The sequence below is a fragment of the Pleurodeles waltl genome, chromosome 1_1, assembly GCF_031143425.1.
Source record: "Pleurodeles waltl isolate 20211129_DDA chromosome 1_1, aPleWal1.hap1.20221129, whole genome shotgun sequence".
NCBI classification, from domain to species: Eukaryota; Metazoa; Chordata; class Amphibia; order Caudata; family Salamandridae; genus Pleurodeles; species Pleurodeles waltl.
Genome location: NC_090436.1, coordinates 827,952,531 through 827,972,054, shown reverse-complemented (window position 1 = coordinate 827,972,054; position 19,524 = coordinate 827,952,531).

Genomic DNA, 19,524 nt, shown 5'->3' with positions numbered 1-19,524 from the left:
CCGCCATAATGTGCTACTGGTGAACATTGAGCAAATAATATGCGCAGTGGTGAAACACAAAGTCATTGGTCAAACACAATTAATAGCATCACAGATAGAGACATTTATTCTGATTTAAAGCTGGTTTGTAATTTGTTAAAGTTTGCAATCAAGCAAGTCAGGCAAACAAGGGTCATGCAAAGTTTAGAAAGGAAAGTGTACGTTTAAAATTCAACTTTTGGTTAGGCCTAGTTTTCACTCAAATGGGTCATTAATTAATGAATTTTATTTTAATAAGATCTCTAACAACTTCCCCCATCTGATGGTTTGTAAGCATCACAACTTTATTTGTCACAGTTCTCTTTTATCTTCATCTTGAGTCTCATGTCTTTTCCTTTTAAGACTTTTTGTTTCTTTCTTTCAATTTCTCATATTCTTCATTCACTCTTTCACTTAGTTCCAAATCTTTCTTAGTTCTTTTATTCATGTCTCTAGTTTTTTTCTTTACCAACATCATTTTATTGCCTTAAATATTCCTAATGTAATAAGGAAGCAAGCTACTACTATTAACACAAGAACTAAATATTGTTTTAGGATTCCTTCTCCTATTGTCTTAAGCCAGCTAGCTACTGCAGTGAATCCTTTAGTAAAACGTTGAACTATACTAGTAGTTGCTACAGCTTCAAGATCAAGTTTTAGGTAAGAAACATTCTTTGCACACTCTATCTTTGTACTCTCGTCTGGCCCATGAGTACAACAATTATCAATTTTTAGCATCTTGCAGATGCCGCCTGTCTCAGCTAAGATATCTAATGCATAGCGGTTCTCCAAAACCATAGACCTAATTGCTACAAGCTCAGTGTTTTCTACCAATAAAGCTCCAGAGGTACTAGTTGCTAATCTATCAAACACTGTTGAACGTTTTCTAATTTTCTCATCATTCAGGACCACTCCTAAAGCAAGTATAATTGCTCCAAATATATCTGCAACTAACTGGTTCCTTCATTCACACTGCATGTATACCTTTTCTGTTCTGGTGTCACTGTTAATGCATCTAAGCTCTGTATATGTACATTTTTGGAAAGGTAACCCTAAATATCAAATACTCCCCCCCCAATAAGAAGGCAATCTAAAGTATGCATTCCCTCCACATATAAAGTATACTCCCGGTATCGTAGTATCATCCTCTTGCAGAATTTGCCATGTTCCTCCTGACAACTCAAACATATGCTTAAAATTGCTATTTCCCACTACTGTATTTTTTCCAGTAATTCTCCTTTTAAACACACACACTTTCCCTTTATGTCTTTTATCTAGTTTTAGTTTAGGAACAGACATTTTTCTTCTAAATTCATCTTCTTCTTTTCTCCACACATTCTTCTGAACATCCTCTTTCTTAAAAGCGCTCCTTGCAAGTTGCTCATTTCTGTCTCCTAATGTTAGAATAAAGGATTTTTCTTGTGAGTTCCTTGAGCATGTCCGGTTATTTTCCTGTGCCTTAAAAGTGTTCACAGGAAGAACCGGCCTAAAGTAATGCAATGCAGTCTCCAACTCTGAAACTTGTGGGTGTAAATTCATGCTTTTCATTAATGGAACTTTCAAAATAATTATGTCAAAGGTTTAGTAATAATATTCAAAGTGTTATTGTCCATACACTAAACTAAGAACTATACTACATGAGATAGCATAGGAAAGTGGAATATGATTATAGGAAACTTGCTATTCTGCAGAGAAAGGCATGTGTGTACAAACCTAACAATTCTCAACAGCTTTTATATATTCTTGAATTAGTCTAGTGTAAACATTCATTGAGTAATCTTCATTCATGCAATCTACAAATGATGCTTTCAATTCATCTACATCTATTGTTGGCCTAGATGTTGCACTTACGAATTTTACTACAGATGTCTCTATATCAGGTGTGAAGTGTATAACGTGGACTATTGCTACCCCTACCAAAAATATGAGTTTAAATAAAGTCTCTAAAATATCTTACATCCAGCTCTATAAATGCTACACATGTGTCTACAATCAGACCTACTACCAATACATTGTATGCGACAGTAAATATTTGTATTGTTTTAATGAAAGTATAAGAACAATATTATCTTTTTTATGTTAGTTTCTTCTTGAGATAGTCTTTTCTTTGTTTGTCTTCTTTTCATTTTAGTCTTTCAGTCTTTGTTATTGATAATATCTTCATATAGACAATCCTTAATCCTACTCCATGTTTTTCTTGAATGTTATCCCTGTTCTTCAGCTGCTCCCTCAGGCCTCAGTACTCTTCTTTTCTTCTTAAAAAATGATTAGTCCTTTTCTGTCATATCATTTATTGGTTTTATTTTTCAGTTTTTGAATTTGCAAATCAATAGTTCTTTATAATCAATGATTTTCAAGGAGTTTGTCGCAGTGTTTTGCTCCAGTCAAGCTAGTCAGAAATTGGAACATTCAAAACTTGGATTAAATAATATATCCATTCAGGTGATAAATATCTTCGACAAGGTACTCTAGATCTTTTTAATCTTCTTAGTGTGTTTGGTTCTAATTCGGTGTCATTTATACACTTCATTCAGCTTCTTTTATTGTCGGTGGTATTGATTCAGCTGGCACTGACACCTTCATTCCTAATTTCTTTTAATTGTAAGCTTTTGGCCATCTTTCATTATGTGGATCACTTCTTATTTTTATTCCAGAACTCATTCCTTCTCCTGGATCATCAGGTTTCTCAGTTTGTTCTGAAACTGTTTCAGAAGTCACTTCATCAGATTATATTAGCAGTTCTTCTCCAGTGCCACTCTGTGAGATGTCTGGCAGTTGGACTTCTTCACCTGTCAGAGATTCTTCACTCCTTACTCCTTCTTCCTGTCTCTGATCACAGCCTTTTCTCTCTTGAATCTGCTCTCATACAAAGTGTGGTGGCATGTACACCAGTGCTCTTGGTTCCGGCTCATAGAAAAATATTTCTTCATAAGAATCTCTTGGTCTCTGGGTATGCCAATTTGGAATTCTAGCACATTTGACTGCTCTATTCGTGATCAGTTAGACTAGATAGGGGCCTTTCCAATTTGGCTCTAGACAGGACTTTTTCACATGTTTCTTGACAAAGACCCAATCACCAGGACTAAGGTTGTGACACTGCTCCTGGTTTTGATTTGCTGTAACTGCTTCAACCTGCAGAGAGACAGAATGCACCACATCAGCCAATCCCTTACAGTAATCAAGTACCATGTCATCTGTAATATTTACCAGTGCATTTGCTGGAACTGCAGGTGATCTCATTGCTTTGCCCATAATGATGTCAGGGGGTGAAAAACAGTCTTCCTGTCAGGTGTACGTCGAAGACTCATAAACACTAAGGGGGTGATTCTCACCCTGGCGGGCGGCGAAGGCCGCCCGCCAGAGTTACCCCCTCCAGAATACCGCACCGCGGTCATTAGACCGCTGCGGGTATTCTGGGTTTTACACTGGGCTGGCGGGCGACCGCCAAAAGGCCGCCCGCCAGCCCAGTGTAAAACAACCTTCCCACGAGAACGCCGGCTCTGAATGGAGCCGGCGGAGTGGGAAGGTGCGACGGGTGCAGTGGCACCCGTCGCGAATTTCACTGTCTGCAATGCAGACAGTGAAATTCATTGTGGGGCCCTCTTACGGGGGCCCCTGCAGTGCCCATGCCATTGGCATGGGCACTGCAGGGGCCCCCAGGGGCCCCACGACACCCCATACCGCCATCCTGTTCCTGGCGGGCGAACCGCCAGGAACAGGATGGCGGTATGGGGTGTCTGAATCCCCATGGCGGCGCAGCGAGCTGCGCCGCCATGGAGGATTCAGAAGGGTAGCGGAAAACCGGCGGGAGACCGCCGGTTTTCCACTTCTGACCGCGGCCGAACCGCTGCGGTCAGAATGCCCTCGGGGCACCGCCAGCCTGTTGGCGGTGCCCCCGTCATTTTAGCCCTGGCGGTCGACGACCGCCAGGGTTAGAATGACCCCCTAAATGTAAAGCATCAGGTCATTTGAGAGTCATGGGAGCACAGACTTTCACCAATCTTGATTTAATTGTTTCATATAGCTGTTCTGCAATGCCGGAAACCTCCGGACAATAGCTGTAATGGAGCTTCTGTTCAACTTGCAATGCTGCACACAACATCTTAATAATCTCACTGTTAAAGTGAGTACCTCAATCTGACTCTAGAGTGACAGGCATGCCATACCTAGGTACTAACTCCCTCAATAGTAATTTCGCTACAGTGAGACTATCATTTCTCCTGGTTGGATAAGCTTCCACCCATTGGGAGAAGATTCAGACAATCACCAGGACATATTGTAACCCATTGCACATGGGCATTTAGATGATCACAAATCGAGATCACAATTGGCCATAATCATGGACAACACCAAATCCATATTGACTGTGTGTAAATATAGTCACCCTCATTTGTGCTGTCAAGCTGCAAGCTCTCGTAAGGGCAATTAGTTCTGCAACTTGCAACAAAGAAATTCCTTGAAGCCATTAAGCTTCTATTATTTCTTGAATCATGCAGACTGCATAAGCTGCTCTCAAAGAACCTTCATTTGTTCTCAAGCATGAGCCATACACAAATATGACATAATTTGGACATATTGGCCCTCATTGTGACCCTGGCGGTGAGTGATAAAGTGGCAGTAATACTGCCAACAGGCTGGTGGTAAGTATTGCCAGATTATGGCCATGGCGGTGATAACTCCCATAGACAGCCAATGTACCACACAAACCGCCAGGGTGGATAAAACACTCACCACGGCGGTAGCCCACAACAGCCAGGCGGAAGACAAAGTACTGCCCACCATATGAAGACACATCACTCCGCCACCTTTTCCGGGGTGGTATCAACGCCATCAAAAGTCTGGCAGAAATGCATCACTTGAGAGAAAGGACTCACCATCGGAGACACAGGGAAGAACAACACCGCCATAGAACCTGAACTGCAAGTCTTCCCGATGATCTTCTATGTTATGCTCCACCTGGAACACCAGCGCCGATGAAGACGACGACCGTGAGTACAGCTGCCTAGCACACAAGGGAGGGTGGGAGGAAAACGAGAGTGACACACACGCACTCACAACACACACACACCATACAGACAACCAGCTGCACACGAAAAACAATTTGTCCCCGAAAAACGGCAGAATAGTGCAAAGACAACAGAAATGGACAAACATTATTGTAATCAGATCAAAATCAAAATTAATAATTTGATTTGTCAATGAAACAGATATGTATACATGTACAGAAAGGGACACTGCCCAGTCCAATGTTCAAAGGGCCCACATGCCCACAGGGCACAGTCTAAGGCCCAACTTGAATCCTGACCACATTCGGATAGTACACTGCAGGGGCATCAGTTTGCAAATAGGCAGGCACCTCAGGGGGTGGGGCTCCTCAGCCGAATGGGGGAATAAGCCAACTGGTTCTGGAGGGGGCAACATGCCCATTTCTCTGTGCTGGGGAGTGCAAGGCCACAGTCTCTGGAGTGGGTGACTTTCCCACTGGTTCTGGAGAGGGCAATATGCCCATTTCTCTGTGCTGGGGAGTGCAAGACCACAGTCTCTGGAGTGGGTGAACTGCCCACTTGTTCTGGAGGGGGCAACATGCCTATTGCTCTGTCCTGGTGAGTGCAAGGCCACAGTCTCTGGAGTGGGTGACTTTCCTACTGGTTGTGGAGGGGGCAATATGCCCATTGCTCTGTCCTGGGGAGTGCAAGGACACATTCTCTCAGGTGGGTGACTTTCCTACTGGTTCTGGAGGGGGCAACTCACAAAGCAGCCCTTGGAGTGTGACCTACATGGCATCCACTGGCGGTGATAGCTGCACTGTGGTGGTGGATGGAGGAGCCTCGTGGGCCACCTCTGCACTTTCTACTGGCTGCAGTGTGGTGGTGGATGGAGGAGCCTCCTGGGCCGCCTCTTCACTTTCTGATGGCTGCAGTGTGGTGGTGGATGGAGGAGCCTCCTGGGCAGCCTCTGCACTTTCTGATGGCTACAATTCATCAGCTGGCGGTGGGGGCCCGGTGGTGGTGGTGGAGGTGTCACCCTGACAGCCTCCGCAGGAGTAGAGGGCTTTATCTCCTCCAGTAAATGGGGCGTGGATCCCCAACCATTCCAAGCAGGGGTGGATGGGCTCTTCCCCTTCCTGCCTGGTGGTGCAGGCTCCTTCCCGTTCCTGCCTGATGGTGCAGGCTCCTTCCCCTTTTTGCCTGGTGGTGCAGGCTGCTTCCTCTTCTTGCCTGGTGGTGCAGGCTCCTTCCCCTTCTTCGATGGAGGTGTGGTATCCTTACCACCACGAGTAGGTGGTGCTACCACTGTCCCCGTGGACTGTTTGGCTGAGGTGCTAGGTTGTGTCCTTTGTACCCTGCTCATACGTTCAGGACGAGGGGGGAAAGGGGGATGGAAGAGGTCAAGTTGGTAAAGCAAAAGCTTTTTAGGGACGTTGGGGCGGAGGAGTAATGGGAGTGGAGGTTGAGGGAGTGGTTGTTGGAGGTTTATGTCTGCTGGATTTGGGTGCAGGTGCATGGGCTGTATGCTGATGTGAGGTGGATGGCTGTTGGGTGTGTGAGTGCTTGTATATGTGTCCTTTAGGAGGGGGGAACAGACAGGGTGGAAGAGGACAGAGGGGAAGCGTGCATGGGCTGTTGTGAAGGTGTCTGCCAGTGAGGTGTGTGTTCTACTTGGTATGGTGATGCTGGTAGTGGATGTTGATGTAGTGCATGCAGGTGTGAGTGTGGACGTGACTGGGAGGGAGGTGGAGGAGGAGAAGGAGGAGGGGGAGACAGTGAAGGCAGTGGATGTTTTTGTGTCTGCAACTGTATGGTGTTTGCGTGAGTGCTTGTGGGATGAAGTGTGGGGACTGGGAATTGGGAGCTGTAGGGGGACGGTAGAAACAGGGACAATGGCTGCCATCAGAGACGAGGCCAGAGGCTGAATCAATCTCAGTTGGGCTGCAAATCCACTGTGAATGCCCTCCAGGAATGCATTGCATTGCTGCATCTGGGAGGCCAGCCCCTGGATTGTATTCACAATGGTTGACTGCGCTACAGAGATGGATCTCAGGAGGTCAATAGCCTCCTCACTCAGGGCAGCAGGGCTCACTTAGGCAGGGCCTGAGGTTCCTGGAGCGAAGGAGATGCACACCCTCCTGGGTGAGCGGACAAGGGAAACGTGCTAAGGGGCTGCTGGGATGGCGGTGCTGGTATAGGCGGTGGCGGCTGTACCTGCAGCTGGGGTGGTCACAGAGGTATCCGCCACCACCAGGGAGCTCCCATTGGAGGAAGTATCTGAGTCTGTGTTGTCTCCTCCAGTCCCCGCCGTGGTGCGCCCCTTGCCCTCCGTCCCACTTGTTCCCTCAGCGTTGGTGGTTTCTGCCTCCTGGGTCATGTGGGATGCAGCTCCCTCTGTCACGGGTGCCTCTGCTCCTCCGCCAGATGATGCTAATGCACACTAGGACAGGATGACAAAACAAGAAAGGGGGAGAGAGAGAGACAAAGGATACACTAGGTCAATGACTGCATCAACACCACATTTGGCATACACGTCACCATCACACACAGGGAACAGGTCTAAGCACTATGCATTGCACTACCAGGGATATGTCTAGTCACTAAGGCAAGACGAGGAACACACCCCGCCAACTGCAGCACTCCTGGGACCCACGATGCCCTGCCTGAAATGGACTGCTCACAAGCTAGGTCACCTGTATTTGCCATACACTCATTACCCTTCAGATGACCCATGCTGCAATGTCTGGCCTGGCCTTAGGGCAGTGGTCTCCAAACTCTTTAATGCCGCGCACCCCCCAGTTGAAAAATAAAAATCATTGGGCCCCCCTCAGAATTTTCACAATTATTTTTTAAAGCTGGCAATGTTTAAATATGTCTAGACTTATTTAAACATTGAAGTTAAATACTGTTACCTTTTTAAAAATGCAATAACATGTTTCTGCTAAAAACAAAGCCCTGTTATCTCTATAATACTTCTTTAGGTCAGAGCCTGGTGCCCCCACAGGGATCACCTGAGGCCCAGGGGGGCCTGACCCCCAGTTTGAAGACCCCTGCCTTAGGGGCATCCACTAACACACATCCACCACCCGGATACCACCCCCCCAGCCAAAATATGTATTAATACCCACTGTACTAACCCCCTTGTGGCTGCTGTGATGCCCTCAATTGCCCATCCGGCTCAGGGTAGGCCACCGCCAGTATGCGGCCATCAGGGGGGTCAGGGTCCGACAGACACCCCTTCCTCATTGGGAGGCCATCCCCAGCTGGGCCTCCGCTGTCTTCCGTGCCCAGCGTCTCAGATCCTCCCACCGTTTCCAACAGTGGGTGCTCCACCTGCCATAGATGCCCAGGGTCCACACGTCCTTGGTGATGGCATTCCATAATCCCTTCTTTTGATGGGTGCTGACCCGCAGAGGCAATACAGACGGGAGAACACCATTAAACAAACAGTCCAGCCTGTCACACAAATGGCCCACCATACCCGTTTCCATCACCATTGGCACACACATAGCACAGTGCACAACATATACACCGCCAACAGACAATCCCCCCACCCCCCACCCACCACCCACCCTTACATGATGCTTGCACACACATCTCCATGCATCCTTGACACATGCATTGTGGCCAAAGTGTACTCACCTGTTGGTCTGGAGGCCCATACAGCTGTCCATACTGGGACCCCATCCACCAGTCGCTCCAACTTCTCTGATGTGAAGGCAGGGGCCCTTTCCCCGGTCACACTGGCCATGGTAGGTTCCAGACACAGATCACAGCAGCACACAAAGTGTAGGTGTTCTCCTGTTGAAGGTCAGGAAACAAGTGGGGATTGAGATAGCAAATGACGGTCATGTCCACTGCGGTGATCTCATCTATTTGTCATCCAACCGGGATCCCCCCTCTTGTGCAAGTGCTATCAGTGCTCCATTTCCTTGCGACAGGTTCTTTCCAAGTGACAGTGGGCTTGGCAGCAGGAATGTCACAGCCAATGTTCTCATTCGTGCTGGCAAGAGTGTTGTCTGCCCTGGTAAAACACATGTTCAGCTACATAGCTTTCCCCCAGGTGGAAGTTTTGGCCACTGTGAAGGCCTGATTCTATGCAATGGGACATATCCCCAAAATTAATGGGCCGATTGATGGGACACATATTGCGTTTGTCCCCCTCGCCAGAATGAACAGGTGTACAGGAATCGTAAGAGTTTCGACTTACTGAACTTGCACATGGTGTGCCTGGCAGACCAGTACATCTTCCATGTCAATGCCAAGTATCCTGGGTCGGTGCATGATGCCTTTGTCCTGAGGAGTAGCAGCATCCTAAATGTGATGGGCCAACTACAGAGGCAATAGGTGAGCCTTGGTCCCCACCCAGTGTATGTTAGTGTATGCCTCTGGTGTTAACCTCAAAGGATAGTGTGTCTAAATGTTGTCCTTCAATACCTGCAGATGACTCTGGCCACCCAAACCTATCGTGGCTGATGACCCCTGTGAGGAATGCCAGGACAAGGGTTGAAGAACGTTATAATGAGGCACATGGGCGAGCCAGATGGATCATCGAAAGAACCTTTGGCCTCCTAAAGGCCAGGTTCGGGTGCCTCCATCTGACAGGAGGATCCCTGTGCTACTCATCCAAGAAGGTCTGCAAGATATTCATGGCATGCTGCATGTTGCACAACCTGGCCCTCATTTTCTGCAGGAGGAGAAGGAGACTGGAGATGCCCCTGTGGCTGCAGTAGACCCCGATGACAGTGAGGATGAAGAGGCTGAAGATGAGGATAAGGACAACAGAACATCAGTTATCTGTCAGTACTTCCAATGACACACAGGTGAGACAGTGCACCTTAACATTTCTATGACTATTGATGTATTCTGAATGGCTGTGGCATGATGGCATTAACTACCTTTTACCTCTACTTACTGTCACCTATGGTTTATCATTTTACAGATGTTGGTGCTATGACAACTGTGTACTGATGTGCTGACTACAGCCAGCTACAGGTCATTATTTCTATGCTCTCACAATGTACAGTTCATTTGCAATGGACGTATCTGTTTCCATAAATACACTTTTTCAACACATGACATACAAGTATTCGAGTTGGGTTCAAGGGTGTTTATTTTAGTGATAACAAATTGAGGGAAATGTGCAATGGAATGGGGTGATGATGAAGGAAAGTCCAGGGTATTGTTCCAGTCTGTTTGTAGCACAGGTGCAGTGTCTAAGTGGCCATAGGAAGGGGAGCAACAGCAGTTCAAGGTGGACAAGGTGAATGAGTGGGACACAAGGGGGACAATCAGGAGAGTCTCATTTCCTGGCGGTGGTCTTGGCAAGTGTCTCTGGCTTTTGTCTGGGTCGCAGGGAACGTTTGCGGGGTGGTTCACCTTCTGCAGGGGGAAGGATGCTGGTGGCCTGTGGGTCCTGTGGCAGGGCCTCCTGCCCACTAGCGGCAGCGAAAGTTGAGGACTGGTCAATGGACTGGCTAGTGGTATGGGCCCACTGGTGTGCTGTGTGCTCCCTCATGATGTTGACCATGTCTACCAGCACCCCTGTTATGGAGATCAGGGTGGTGTTAATGGCCTGCAAGTCCTCCCTGATACTGTCCCTTCTGCAGCCGCCTGTTCTCCTGTACGTTGTCAAGGATCTGGTCCATCGTGTCCTGGGAATGTTGGTAGGCTCTCAGGATCTCGGAGAGTGCCTCCTGGAGAGTTGGTTCCCTGGTCCTGTCCTCTTCCTGGCACACAGCAGTTCTCTCTGTGCCCTTTTTGGCATGTGCCTCTGTCCCCTGAATGGTGTGCCCACTGCCACTGACCCCAGGTCCCTGATTGTCTTGGGGGAGGGGTGTGGCCTGGGGTCCCTGTACAGTTGGGCACCCTGCTGATTGATGTGTCCTGGGGACAGAGGTGTGGGTACGCTGGGTGGGTGCTGTGGTGGGTGTGCTCCTGATGGGGGAGGCTCTGTGGTGGTCTGTGAGTGGGCTTGGGTAACCAGCTGCCCAGTGGTCCCTGATGGGCCAGGTAGGTCATCCAAATCCAGAAGTCTAGAGTTACTGTCATCACTGGGGACATCTTCTGTTGGGGGACTGGATAGTCATGGCACTTCCCCTCCACTGACATTGGCTAGGGTACCTGTAGGGATGTAAGTGATGTATTATGCTTCATGTGTATGACATTTGTACATCCCTGGCTTTCCCTCTTTCATTGGTGTTGCCCTGCCACCTTTTGCTTGTGTATGGTGATGTATTGTGGGAATGTTAATTTCCCTATGCTGTGCATGCTTTACTGATGGGTGTCCATGCAGGACTGGGAGGGGTGTCCATGCATTGGTATAGCATGCAGGACTTGGCATTGTGGTTAGTCATATGTGTAGGTGCAGTGTGTGGGACGGAGTGGAGTGATGGTGTGAGGGTGAGGGTGTGAGATGGCATGAGGTATGGAGGATGAGAAGTAGAACATATTGACTTGCCAGTGTCCAGTCCTCCGGCTACTCCAGTGAGTCCCTCAGGATGCAGTGTTGCCAAGACATGCTCCTCCCATGCTGTGAGCTGTGGGGGAGGAGGTAGGGGTCCACCGCCAGTCCTCTGTATGGCGAGCTGGTGCCTTGCTGCAATGGAACATACCTTCCCCCGTAGGTCGTTCCACCTCTTCCTGATGCCGTCCCTTGTTCTTGGGTGCTGTCCCACGGCGTTCACCCTGCCCACGATTCTCCGCCATAGCTCCATCTTCCTTGCAATGGATATCTGCTGTACCTGTGCTCCAGACATTGTGGCTCTACCCTGACAATGTCCTCCACCATGACCCTTAACTCCTCCTCAGCGAAACGGGGGTGCCTGTGTGGTGCCATGGGTGTTGTGTGATGTGTGTTTGTGAGAGTGTGTCAAGTAATGTGGTGGGGTGTGTAATGTGGGGTGGGTGAGGGATGTATTGGTGTAAGTGGTGTGTTTAGTTGTCTAAGTGGCCTTGGTGTCAGTCTGGTGGCTATGATTTGTAATCGTAAAGAGTTATGGGTAATGTGGGTGGGTGTTTTATAGTGCTGTGGGTGGGTGGGTGTGGTGTGTGTATGGGTGTCAGGTGTGTGTTTTTGGTATTGGCCAATGTGGTGTTGTTTTATATATGGGTGTCCATTCTGAGCGCAGCGGTATGTACCGCCAATGGTTTGCCGCTGTTGAATGTCCGCCGTGGTGATTCGTGGGTCATAATGTGGTGAGCATTGTTTTGTTGGCGTAATGATATAGGTTTTGGGACCACCACTTTATCACTGACCTTTGGTCTGGCAGATTTATGTATGTGGCTGTATTCTTCGGATTGGTGTGTGAGTGTGTCATAATATGGTGAACGGATATTCGCCACCACGATGATATGTTGGTGGCCGTCAGCGTGGCGGTAGGTGGCCAATGTCATAATGAGAGCCATTATCTCTTATGTCTGGTCTAGTTTTGGTGCATAAGTCCGTGACATCAATCCAATCATGTTCAATCTGATCAGATCTATTTCCCTCAAAGATGTGTAACAATGTGCTAGAATTCACTACTGGACATCTTCTCAGCACAAAACTTACACCAAAATGTGTTGTTCATATCGAGTTAGTCTTGAATTAGTAAGATGCTGTGTTTTAGTACTTGTGAGTAATACCTCAGTTGAGTGAGGGACCATGACTATTAACCCCTTCTACACGTCAGATGGCCGATGCCATCCGACGCTCCAGTGCTCATGTGCCTCAGACAGCCAGCCCGTCCGCGCACTTGGCACTGGAAATCCCTATGGTGCAGGCTCCAGAGGGATTCCCTTTCTGCCAAAACAGCCTCGGGAGCTGGGAAATAGTTTCTCTAGCTCCAGAGGCTGTTTTGGGTTTTCAGTGAAATGATCGATCACCGCACGCGGCGCGGACGTAATTTTACTGAAAACAAAAGTAAAATGAACCTATCGGCTCATTACATTTTCACTGTCTCAGTGCTCAGGCGGCTATCTCAGCCCCGCAAGCACTGAGACATATAGAAGAGGTATCATTGGAAAAGGGGACAATACCCCCTTTCCTATGGTTTCGGTCGCTAGGGGATTGCCGCAGGAGGGCTATCCCCAAGCAGTGATCCACTCACTAGACACCCGAGGGGGAGTGTGGCCCCCTGGGCAAGGGCTTTTGCTTCCCCTTAATAATTTGGCCCATATTTCAGTCTTTCTGCCCCCAATGAGGGGCAGATTGGGGCAGTAGCCCCAAATCTGCCCCCCGGTGGAGCAAAAAGCCCGCTAAAAACCATGGGCTGATCTCAAATGTACATCTAGGAGTGGGGGTTGCCCTGAATGGGCCATTGTAATGCTCCTACCCCTCCCAAAAATCGGCATAGTCTTTCTGCCCCACTGGGGGAGCAGAAAGATCACTAGGCACTGTAATGCCCTCTCCCCTCCCAAAAATCAGCATAGTGTTTCTGCCTTCCCCGGTGGGGGTCAGAGGAGGAGAAGATGGAGGCAAAAGCACCCGAGCTGCCCCGGGGGGCATAAAGACCACTAGGAACCTGGGATTTTTTTATTCATCTAGGGGTGGGGACTGCCCATAATGGGCATTGCAATACCCACCCCCTTCCGTCCCCAAAAAGCAGCACAGTCTTTCTGCCCCTCTACGGGGGTGCAAATGAGACAATAGGCACCAGAGATTTTTTTTATTCATCTAGGGGTGAGAACTGACCAGAATGGGTATCACAATACCCCCACCACTCCCCAGTAAAAACTCTGTAGTCTTTTCTGCCCCCTGGGAGTAGATGGGGGGCAACAATCCCCAATCTGCACCCTGAGGGGGGAGAAAGCCCCAGGGATTTGTTTTTTGGTTGTGTAGGGGTAAGACCTGCCCAGGATGGGCGTGGCAATGACCCCACCCCCTCCAAAATAAATGGGCACAGTCTTTCTACCCCAGGATTATAAATGGGGATTAGTACCCACTATCTGCCCCCCCCCCCCACAGTGGTCAGAAAGCCACTAGCCACCAAGGAAGCATTTTTTTTTAGAGGGGTGGGGGCTGCTCACCACCATTGCCATGGTTATGCTCCCACCCCAAATGATGGGGGAAACAGTCTTTCTGCCCCTTTGTGGACTAAAGAATCTCATCCCAATTGCAAGCAAGAGGACATTTGACTCTTGTGGGGTTTCATTTTAAATATAGGCTGAGAAAGCCTGGCTAACTCCCAATATCATCCCACTTGCAATGGTGAGCAGCTGTAATTTTTGAACCCGGGTACACTGCCACCTAGAAGAACCTACCAGACCCAGACATTTCTGAAAACAAAACATCTTGGGGAGTCCAGAGTGGTTTGCTTCACATGCACCCCACACCATTTTCTTACCCATAATGCCCTGCAAACCTCCAACTTTGCCTGAAATCACACATTCCTTACATTTCTGTGATGGAATCTTCAGGAATCCACAAAATTGGCCCTTCTACACAGAGAAAAACTCCCAAAGCAGTGTCAGCCTAAAAACATATGAAAAAAAATGCTCTTTCGGACCTGCTTTGGTTCCCCCTTAATTTCTACACATTTTTGGACCTTACCTGTAACAGGCCCTTAGCCCACATACTCAAGTGGTATCATTGTTATCGGAAGATCAAGGGGAGCGCTGGGTGGTAGGAAACCTGTGCGGGTGTGGTGATCCCACAGAGAAATGTGAGGAAAGTGAGATTTTTCTTTAGCTAAATTTGAGGTTTGCAAGGGATTCCAGGTAAGAAAACTTTGGGAGATCCATGCATGCCACACCTCCCTGGACTCCTGCGTGTATCTAGTTTTCTGAAATGTCTGGGTTTGGTGGATTTCCCCAGATGGCTGCCGAGCACGGGACCAAACACTCAGGGGCCTCCCTTGCAAAAATAGGTTGTTTTATGATAGATAATTTTGATGTGTCCACAATAAGCTTTGGGCTCTTCCCTGTTGTGGGAACTCGGTCCACCCACACAAGTGAAGTAGCATTTCTATAGGAAGACCTGGGGAAGCATTGGGTAGTAGAACATTTCTGGATCTCTTCAGACCCCAGAACTTTCTATTACAGAGATGTGAGGTAAATGTGTTTCTTTAGACAATTTTTTTAGATTTGCACAAGATTCTCGGTAACGGAACCTGGTAAAAAATGCTTTGCAATGGTTTGCTAGGTTTGCCTAGATCCCAGCTGAAGTAGGGCCCAAAAACCACAACTACCCACTTTGCAAAAATGGGTCAGTTTTGCGTGGAAAAATTAGATGTATCCATGTCGGGTTTTGGCCCATTTCCTGTTGTAGGCACTAAGCCTACCTTCACAGGTTAGATACCATTTTCATCAGAAGACTTAGGAGAATGCTAGGTGGAAAGAAGCTTGGGGCTCCTCTGGGCAGATTCCAGAACTTTCCATCACAGAAATGTGAGGAGAATGTGTATTTTTAGTCACAGTTTAAGGTTTGCAAGGGATTCTGTGTAAAACAACCTGGTGAGAGTCACTCAAGTACCCCAATGTGGATTCGCAGGCGTCTAGTTTTAAAAAATGTATAGGTTTGCTAGGTTTCCCTATGTGCCAGCTGAGGTAGGGCCCAAAAACCACAGTACGTTTTGTGTGGAAAAATTTGATGTATCCATGTTGCGTTTTGGGCCAATTCCTGTCACAGACACAAGCACTAGGTCTACCCACACAAGTGAGGTGCCATTTTTATTGAGAGACGTCGGGGAACACAGAATAGTAGAATAATTGTTATTACAATTGTCTTTCTCCGCATTTGTGCCTTTCAAATGTAAAACAGTGTGTAAGAAAGAGGTTATTTTGAGAAATGCCCTCTAATTCACATGGTAGTATGGGTCACCCTAAATTCAGAGATGTGCAAATAGCCACTGCTTCTAAACTCCAAATCTTGTGCCCATTTTGAAAATACATTTTTCTGGCTTTGGGCCAGATGCATCAAACATTTTTGCGATCACAAAAATGCATTTTGGTATGTAACAAGTCCAATTTGCGATTTGATAACTTGTTACCGAATCGCAAATTGGATTTGCAACTACATACCGATTCAGTATTAGGAAGGGGCATGTCAAGGGTGTCTCTTCCCAATACCAAATCTCAGACGAATGTATGATTGATTGTTTTGTGACCGTGAATGCGGTCGCAAAACAATCGCAGTTACCACCAATTGCAAATTGGTGGTAACCCATTCGCAAAGGGGAAGGGATCTCCAAGGGACCCCTTCTCTTTTGTGAATGCATGCGAAAACATTTTTTAAGAACAGGCAGTGGTCCCACGGACCACTGCTTGCTCTTAAAAAACTGAAAGGAAAACGTTTCATTTTTAAAAAATACGCATCCAGTTTTCCTTTAAAGAAAACTGGCTGCATTTAAAAAAAAAAAGATTGCTTAATTTAAAAGCAATCACAGACATGGTGGTCTGCTGAGCCCAGCAGTCCACCATCCCTGTGATTGTAGCCATTTGCAATGGGTCGCAATTGCAGCAGCGGTGGGGAGCAATCGCAGGAAAAAAAAAAAAGAGTGGAAAAAACAAAAAGGCCAAAAAAGAGGAGAAGAATAAAGAAAGGCAGAAGAAAATCAGGAAAAAGCAGAGAGAGGCATACAGGCAGCAGAGACAGACAGTTGGCCACCACTGGCCACCTAAGATGAGGCGCAAGCGAGTGCCTGCAGGTGGAGAAGGGCTTTGAACTAGGAGCCAAACAAGTTCACTCTTGCAGGGCATCAGCAGCAACAGGTGCTGCTGCACGGGGGGCACAAATGCTGACCAAGGTCAGACTTGTTATCTGACTCTGTATAATCTTGTCTAAAGTTACCTTTGACCTATATTTTCAAAGTCACGTCTCTATTGACAAGGAGAATGAAATACGTACTTGTGATCATAAACTCTTCAAGGATTGTTAAAAATGTTTTCCCATCTAACAGAAACTTGCTGAGTTTATATTCTGCTTTCTGGTGAACTCTCATCTACTTTGTGTCCTTGCAGCTCTGGCCTGTACTGCTGTTTAACTACGTATAGTTCTGCAACGCTCTTTCCTGATGTTTGTGGTGGTAAGATTTCCTCTCATTTTATTCTTTCCTTAACCTCCCCCCTCTAGTTGATATATCAACTACTTGCTTTAATAGTGGATATGCACTTGGTATCAAATGATATGTATTACCCTGATCATCTACTACTTGTGTAAGTCGCCTGACTGTGAACATCCCTCCCACCTTTACACTCATCCTTTTACAGCTATAGCTAATTGAATAACACAACATATGAAAAACAATAGCACTATAAGCGGTAATAAATGTTTAAACAGTCCCGACATCCAGAATGGTAACCAGTCGATCCAACCCTTAAACCTTTCATCTGGGGCACCTACTTCATCCACCATTTTATTTTGTAAGTTGTGCCAAGCCTATATGGCCTCTGACAATGTTCCATTGTCCGCATTGTTTGCAGAGATGTAAGTATAAAAAGCAGATCCTATCATGACACATACTCCTTCTTTCATGACCGTCTTAAGATCAAGTACGTAACGGTGCTACATGATCATCATTCTCATGGCATGCCGCTCTTCCTTTAAGGCATTGAATTCATTATTTGTGGCATTGATCACATTCATTAGTACCCATCTTGTTATTTGCAACCACTGAGCAGTCGCTTTTGTCTGAATGAACAGTAAAAGACAGGTGGGCGTCATTGAAAAACCTGTGCTGTTGGGAACATCTTTCAAGGTAGCAATGCCATAATATTCTGCAGCTCTTCTCCTCCAGTGATGGTGCAACAAGGTGGTTGGACAGCTCATGGGGTGGTCATGTACAAATGAAACATATATTCCCAAAATGACCAAGACTGTTGTGTGCAAAGTAATCAAAGAAAAGAGACTGCTCCAGTTGGGTGGCAACTGTGTGTATAGCAGTTCTTGGCACTGGCAATAATAGTCCATGAGGCTGAAGGTGCCCCCCCCTGCATGTCAGTGTTACCTATTGTGATATTGCAGTTCATATATCCCTATATTAAGCTCATGACTGTCAGGGGCATCCAAGTATATTGCTCATTATTATTGTTCGGTATACACGCACACTTTCCTAGTGCATCCTGATTATTATCAGTGCCATTCCAAAGGGGCATGGCCCTACAGGAAATCTCAATATTGGAATGCCATTGGTCATGAGGATGAACTTATCCAGTTACTTTGAGTCCTGGCCTATGGATACAATCCAGAGGTAAAGGGTTTACTAAGTAATTATTAGATCCAGAGGGTGGGTGTGCCACCTCTAAAAAATCTAAGTCTAGAACCATTTCTATCCATTCTGTAGTCTTGTGATGACCTATTTACTGCATTCATGCTATTTTGTCCTTAATACCCTGGCTATCTGTGAGGGTATGTAATATTCTTATTAAGGAGTTGTGTTTTCTGGCATTAACTATAAACTATGCTACCCTGACATGTGTTGTCTGCATTTGGTTTTTAATCCTACAAAACTAGATGTGTAAAAGGCATAAAGCTGCTCCCGGGAGTACTTCTTTAGTTGAGTGTAATCTATGTAATCCTGTGGCATAGGGTATCAATGAGCAACCAAAGCATGAGTCATTGGTGCTTTCTAATCCTATTTCTGAAATGTAGTGATGCCACATGTTATCTAACAAGTAACATGAATATTATGAGACACATTGGTATATAAAGACATTTCTCTTTGCAGGTGTGTGACAAAGTGGTTAGAGCTTTGTCCTGAGATAGAGGAAAAGGACTTACCAAATTGCTTCTCTGGGACCAACAACAACACAACCTGCACCCTTCTTTTACTGCAGGCCATGACCCCCAGAAGAAGAGCAAACAGGAAGTCAGGCATCATGAAGCAGGACTGGAGTAATAACAGAGCAGCACCTGAAAGGAAGAGGAGGAGCCCACAGATGGGGAAGAAAAAGACCTGAAGGAGTATGAGTGGCTGCTCGTTTTGCCTGAAGACTACGAGAAAGCTGACAGCCTCCAGCTATCTGAAAAGTGGAGATGTGCAGCTGGCAGCCCACAGCAACCCGAGGAGCTGAGATGTGCAGTCAAGGGCCTCCAGCACCCCGAGGAGTGCAGACGTGCAGCTGAGAGCCTCCATCAGTCCAAAGGACACCGGCAAGATACTTCTTCCCTTCGCACTCCTGGAGCAGCATGTCTGCGTCAGGTATGTGACCGTCTCCTAAACCAGGCGGAAAAGTGGGTGTCAGGTTCTCACTTGGATGTTTTCGCTGGAGTTAACGGGACCACACCGAGAGTTCCTAATTTCCTTGAAGGCCAAGGGGACCCAACACAGTCAAAGTCTAAATTGGCCTACCGGAAGGAGAGGACGAAGTTGCTGATGTCATCACTGAGGTGCTAGCAGTTCATGCCCCCAAACATTTACATAAATCAAGAATTACAGTACATGGTTCTTGCTTTAAGGTTCAAATAAGCATTCAATTTAAACAAGCCTTTCGTCTTTCAGGTCTCAACACATGCCATATGGTTCAGAAAATGGAGTCAAAAGAAAGAAAATCAGGTAAGTAATATTGCAGATTGTTTAGCAGTTTATATTAGCGCAAC